Source organism: Myotis davidii, unplaced genomic scaffold (genome assembly GCF_000327345.1).
Source record: "Myotis davidii unplaced genomic scaffold, ASM32734v1 scaffold1286, whole genome shotgun sequence".
In the NCBI taxonomy this organism is placed as follows: domain Eukaryota; kingdom Metazoa; phylum Chordata; class Mammalia; order Chiroptera; family Vespertilionidae; genus Myotis; species Myotis davidii.
The window spans coordinates 116,809-123,792 of NW_006296619.1; the positions used below are offsets into that span (position 1 = coordinate 116,809).

The 6,984-nt window shown below is 45.7% G+C and overlaps 1 long non-coding RNA gene across 1 annotated transcript in view; it reads right to left on the reverse strand.

The window, feature by feature from the left end:
- Nucleotides 1–4,557, reverse strand: part of LOC107184414 — a 16,954-nt gene extending 12,397 nt beyond the window's left edge. Inside the window, exons 1-2 of the long non-coding RNA XR_001515243.1 lie at nt 4,546–4,557; nt 1,853–1,859 (exon numbers count right to left, since the gene is read on the reverse strand). This is a non-coding gene — a long non-coding RNA (uncharacterized LOC107184414). The remainder of the gene's footprint in view (nt 1–1,852; nt 1,860–4,545) is intronic.
- Nucleotides 4,558–6,984: the final 2,427 nt, after the last annotated feature.

The following is a 6,984-nucleotide window of genomic DNA, read 5'->3' on the forward strand; positions in this document are numbered from 1 at the left end:
GCTCCTCCATCGCCAGAACCACCCATGTGAGTTCCAGTTGCAAAATCACAAATGCCAACCACAAAACCCTTAGAAACAAAGTCACATATATACACCCCACCAAAGGAAGCGCCAAAGCCTATACCCCTGGAGACCCACTGACACAGGGCAGTCCCCGGGAAGGCAAGCAGCAAGGCTGGGAGGACATAACCTTTACTGGGTAGGATAATCTCCTTCAGTCACTTCCTTGTAGCTTATCAGTAGAGCAATAGAATAGAGACCTTGGAACAGCCCTTATAATGGAACACAGAGATTGTTTATAGGTCGACGCCCAATCACTGAGCCAAGCTGGCCGGGCTAGGGTCGGCCTTTAAACTTTATGAAGGTGCAAAGGAGAGACCTGTAATCAAACCTGAAAACAGAGAGCCCCAAAGCAAGTGATGGGATTAGAGCAGTGGTTCTCAACCTTCTGGCCGTTTAAATACCGTTCCTCATGTTGTGACCCAACCATAAAATTATTTTCGTTGCTACTTCATAACTGTAATGTTGCTACTGTTATGAATCGTAATGTAAATATCTGATATGCAGGATGGTCTTAGGCGACCCCTGTGAAAGGGTCGTTCGACCGCCAAAGGGGTTGCGACCCACAGGTTGAGAACCTCTGGATTAGAGGCAAGCTGACAAACGAGGTCCGAGAAGCAGGGCTGGCAGATTCAGGAAGGGCAACTGGCGGGAACTGGTCCCCACTGAGCTCTGTGCATGGTCTGGCCTGGACCTGGTCATGCTGACAAGTTGGGTCCACGCAGGGTATGGGATGTCTGCGGGGTTCCCTGTGATTGGGGACTGGGAGGGCCCAGAGCTGTGAAGAATCCAGGTTGGTCTACAAGATTCTGAGTTAAAATATCCTAAAGAAGATGGGACATGCCTTAGCTGGTTTGGCTCAATGGATAGAGCGTCGGCCTGCGGACTGAAGGGTCCCAGGTTCGATTCCAGTCAGGGGCACATGCCCAGGTCGCAGGCTTGATTCCCAGTGGGGGGCATGCAGGGGGCAGCCGATCAATGATTATCTCTCGGCTCAGGGAAGCTCCTGAAACATATCTCAACCCCAGACTTGCTCTGAAGCCATCAGCAGCCACTGCTGGGAGAAAGGAGAGGTTAAAACCTTCCACTGAAAAGAGACTGAAAGAGGGTCCCGGGCCCTGCACGTGCGGTGGGAGAGGCCTCCGGGCCCTGGCATCTCAACTCCTCCGTCTGGGCCCACCTGCAGCCTGAAGAGTCCGCATTCCTTAAGTGGGTCTTGCCTCAGGCAGGACATTCCTCTCTTTTTTAATTTTAAACTTTAAATTATTAAAGAGATAATACATGCACAGGTGTTTCATTTCGTTTTAATTTTAAAAAAGTACAAAAGGTTACAGAGTAAAAAATAAGTTTCCCATGATCTGGGGCAGAACCTAAGGTGGCTGTTGTGGGCATGGAGGTGGGGGAATCTCTATTAGTCACTTTCCCACACCCCTCAAATTACCCTGAGACTCGAGTACAGTCTGCTGGCTGGACAAACACTAGGGCAAAACCAGCCCTTACCCTGTCATCTCAACCAGAGTCCTTCCAACACACAATCTGGCAGCTCCTCTTACCTGTTTTGTTGATGTCTTTTCAGAGAGCCTCTATGCATGTTATCTGCATGTGTGTGTATGGTTAGGTATATTTCATCCCACAGGGTTTTGACACAAATGGTTATATACTATCACATTATTCTGCCTTTTGCTTAGTTACTAGTAACTTCGTATCGTTGAGATTATTCCATATAAGAACATACAATACCTTCTTCCTTCTTTCTGATGGCTGTGTACAAATGGGCTGAAATTCAAGTAACCAATTCCCTACTGACGATATTTAGGTTGTGTGTGCTACATCATACGCTACGACAAACAAGGCCGCATTGACCATCAATCTACACATGTCTGTGCACAGAATAATTACAGGATAATTCCCTAAAAAGTGAAGTGCGGGGGTCAATGAGCATGTGCGTTTTAAAGTTAATAGCTGTTGTCAATTGTCTTTAAAGGGGTCATACCACCCACCTGGCGTGGCTCAGTGGTTGAGCATCAAGCTATGAACCAGGTGGTTATAGTTTGATTCCTAGTCAGGGCATATGCCTAGGTTATAGGCTCGATTCCCAGGTAGGGGGAGGTAGGGTGTGCAGGAGGCAGCAATCAATTATTCTCTTTCATCATTGATGTTTCTCTCTCACACTCTCTCCTTTCCTCTCTGAAATCATAAAAATATATGTAAAAATAATAAAATAAAAGGGTCTTACTGGTTAAGACCTCCACCCATAATAAATGAGTGCCTCTTTTCCCCACACCCTGGAGAGGCAAGAAATTCATAGGCCCACTTTGGGAGGAGGGTATGTCAGCCTGTTTTAGAGCCCTGATCTTTAACAAGACCAAGGGAGGACTACAGTGGTAAGAGAAGAATACTGGGGTCGATCAGTTCTGTGACTTACCCACTGTGTGACTCCTGCAAATGCCTTAATCTCTATGGGCCTTGGTTTCCTAACATGTAAAGTAGAAATTAAAAATCATATCCATTTCATAGGGTCATTATAAGGAGAAAATAATAAAGCTTCAGTTATGCCTATAGATAAGAGTACTGCGTTGTGTACTCAAAAATCTGTTAAAAGGTAAATGTCATGTAAAGCGTCCTTACAACAGTAAAATAAAAAGAATTGTTTAATGTTTATTCTTTGGCCCAGAGATGGGCCAATGAGTGGGGGGAAAAAAGCCAATAAAGGTAATGTATATGTAAAGCTTCTAAGATAGTGCCTGGCACACAGTAGGAACTTAATACATAGGAAATAATTATTGTGGTGGGCAACCTTATGAGTATGAGTGTCCTCTTTGTCTGCTAATGGCTTTGATCTGGATTTGGCTCAGAAGCCTTGGGGAGGCACTGCGCCTGGGGACAGGAAGGACACGGGACTGAATGCACCCAGCTGGGAGGGGCTGGGAGAGCCCAGAGAGGGCTTCTAGCTGGGATGGGTTCAGGCCTCAGGAATGACTGTACCTGAATGCCCCGGGGATGTAAGACTGGAACCGAAGGTTGGGGCATAAAATGGTTCAAATTTTCCAAAAAGGAGTGTACAAGATGACCTTAGGTGATTTTTTATACTATGGATGTTTTTGTATTTTATCGTACTTTGCTAAATATAGCACATTTAAGAGATAATTCCGAGGCAATTCTTGCTCAAGATGATGCTAGAGAAGGTATTCAAATGTTTAAAGAGTGCATTGATTTCAAGTTGAAGATTAAGTAAATCATAGCACATGGTGTGTGAGCCAAAGTTATCCCCCCAAATTGTGATGGTGACACATTAATAGCTGAAGTTCATTAAACAATGACACACAAAGCCATGGAAATCACCACAAGTTCTGGAGTCAGACAGCCTGCGGTTGAAGCCCGGCTCAGCCACTTACCGTGAACAGTTAAGCAGGTGGGCTGCGCTAGAGGGATCTCAGATCCCTGATCTGTAAAACGAGTGTAATATTAGTTTTTGCTCACAGGGTTGTCATGAAGAGCCAATGAAATCATATACGTGACTCACCTCACTGCCTGGAAGGTAATGAACACTTAACAAATGTAATCATGGTAATTATTACAGTGACCGTAGGCTAAAGAGTTTTGACTGTATTCTACAGGCAGTAGGAGGGATTTTGTTAGAGAACTCATTCTGTCGTGAAAATAACACTTCAACAACATGAACAAAGGAAGATTCTTAAACAATAAGGAGAATCATTATTCTCCCAACTTTAAATAATTTTCATTTTTTGCATTTTCTCCCCCAGACTTTGTCAACACGAGTACTTGCTGTTCATGGTTATAACCACAGTGTGCATGCAAATTTTGAGTTCTGCTTTTTCTCAACAAATGTGCTGTTACACACAGTTTCCATGCTTCAGCATATTCCTCATAATGTCATTTTTGTGGCTGCATTTTTGCATTGGTTAGATTAGCCATCGTTTTCTTAACCATCTCGCTGCCTGGAGAAGGGCAGCAGGGTCAGCCCCGTGGCCCACCTGGAACTTTTTCATGTTAACTTTCCTTAAGATCAATTCCTGAAAGTTAAATTAATAGGACAAAAGGTAATATTTTCAAGGCTCTTATTACACTTCCCTAGATTCGTTTTTTGTTGTTGGTGTTAAATCCTCACTCGAGGATAGAGGGAAGGACAGAGCGAAATACCGATGTGAGAGAAACACGTCCATTGGTTGCAGCTGATGCTCTATCCACTGAGCCAAACCGGGTATGGCCACTTTCCTAGATTCTTTTCCAGAGTTTCATGCATTGCTCCACTTTCTCATTTATATAGTGAATGGACAGGAAAGCCATCCCTTTTCCCCCCAAAATTCTGTGGGCTGAAGCCACTGAATTTGCAAGGGAGAGTGAGTACCTGTGTGGGGGGCATGGTAAGAAGCAAGGTGAGGAGTCACAAGCTCTAGTTCAAGGGCTCTGGACCCTCCTGCCCATCCCCACCGCCACCATACAGTTCAGACCCCACTAGGGGACCAATCACAGCAGCCTGCTGACAGATTTCTCTGTCTCTCGGCCCATTTTCCTCAATTAATCTCAGAATTAATCTTCCCAAGGTGTAGCTTTGATCATGTGCCTTACAAGCCCCCAATGGCCAAATCTGGCTGACAAATGATTAATACAGTGGGGCCTTGACTTACCAGTGTCCCGACTAACGACTTTGTTGAGATACCAGCTGTCTCTTGGCCGATTTTTTGCATTGAGTTGATAGAGTAATTTGAGTTAACGAGCTCAGTCTCAGAACGAATTAAACTTGTAAGTCAAGGCCCCACTGTATCTGTCAAACTAAATGCGCACTCAAACCCATAAGGAAAGCCTTAAGACTGTGGACAAGTACTTCCCCCAGCAGGGTGAGCAGAGAGTGAGCACCTATGTAGAAAATGATTGAACAGAAAACCAGGTGGAAGATGTGGACAATCACTTTGCCCAGGAGGCTAAGCAGAGAATCAATAAATACTCGGAAAATAGTTCTACCCATTAATGATGAAGGAGATGGAAATGAAAGCATGGGGGGCGAGCGTTTCATACTTACTGAATTAGCCAAATTTGAAAGCACCATCAGCCAGCACTGACAAGCCTGGACGAAGTCCCTTTACTGCTGCACTAGTTCTCCGCCCCTCCCACCTCCTTGGAGACACCCTCTTCTTGTAGTTAAGAAGAGCAGGACAAGTTTCTCTTGTGCCCACAGGATGTTGGTGGCCTTTAACTCAAAATACTCTGCATTACACAGAGACACATCTTGGGGTGACTCATTCTGAATCCTTAAACCCCATAAAATGGGTTCCCAGACTGAAAGAGTCAAAGGCAATTCAGTGAATAGGTGGCCCCAGGCAATGCTTCCCAATACTTCCCCACACCCACCCTCCGGACTTTCCCCATCTGCTGGACATCAACATGACCATAGCACCTTGCGCCGTGATTAGCATATTCCTCTCTAGACCGGGGGTCCAGTAAGTCAGCAACATTTGCCAGGTGCCTACTCTGGGCCAAGGCTGGGCCCGGTGCATGAAAAAACAGAGAGACTATGGACCCTGTACTCAGTGAAGTCACAATCTAGGGAGAAAAGGAGGCTCTCTTCTCTTGGAAGGGAACTCAAGCAGATACAAGGGGACCCAACTTTCTAACCCAGTGGTCGGCAAACTCATGAGTCAACAGAGCCAAATATCGACAGTACAACGACTGAAATTTCTTTTGAGAGCCAAATTTTTTAAACTTAAACTATATAGGTAGGTACATTGTTATTAACTTAATTAGGGTACTCCTAAACTGGCCTTTGCTAAAAACGTCCTCAATCTGATTGAGGTACGTTCGCTGAGGCCGACCCCTTCCAACTCTCCCATCCACACTCGTCTTGTATACTTGTTTCTTCTATCTCCTTTCCGAAAACCGACTTCTGCACATGGGCCATGAAGTTTCAATCGCACTGTATGTGCACGCCCGCACACGTGGTATTTTGTGGAAGAGCCACACTCAAGGGGCCAACGAGCTGCATGTGGCTCGCGAGCTGCGGTTTGCCAACCACTGTTCTAACCAATAGACAGACCTCCTGGGAGTCAACATTCTGACTTGTGGCCAAGGCTGGCATGGACTTTCATGAAAGAAGGAAATATTGACATAGACTGGATTCAGAGCCTGGCTCTTCAGTCATGTTCCCTTTGATTAAGTCATCTGAAGGGGGGTATTAATAGGCCTTCCTCCACAGAGCTACTCTGGAGTGCAAATGGAGGTACTGGTACCAAGGGCTGAACGGTATCTCCCCATCCCACCAGTCCACCAGGTACCCCTCACCTCCTACTACACCAGCATAGCCCTTCGTATTCTTCAAAGACACCTGATCTTGAAAAGCTAGGTTCAGTTTTAGAGATCTGACTCCTTGGAGTTCTATACAGAAATACAGCCACCTCCTCTTGTCTTAACAAACACCTCTCCATTCCAAACAACAAGGGGTCTCATGGACCCCTTGGGAGTATCCCACCCACATGTCCAAGCTTCAGCCACACCCTTTGGCCAGGGTGCACACACTGGCAGAAAGGTAGATGGGAGAAGATGTCCACACAGGTCCTGGAAGTAGACTTGGGCCATTTGAACAAGAGATTCCCAGGTCCTGGCTGCCCAAAGTGTGGTCTAGAAGGGAATACAGGCTTCCAAAGGACACATCCCTCGGTCTCAGGGACTTTTCACTCCATGAAGGGAACGTTGGTTGGAGGGGAACCAGACCAAAACCCTCTAAAGCACGGGACCCAGGCCAAGACCCTGCTTATCCAAATCTAAGCATAGTATTACCTTCCTGAGTTTGTTTCTCCATCTATAAAAGGGGGGTAATAATAGACCTTCCTCCACAGAGCTACTCTATTAAATGAGTCAGTACGCATAAGTTCATGACATAAAGTAAGTGGTTAATAGAAGCCAGTTATA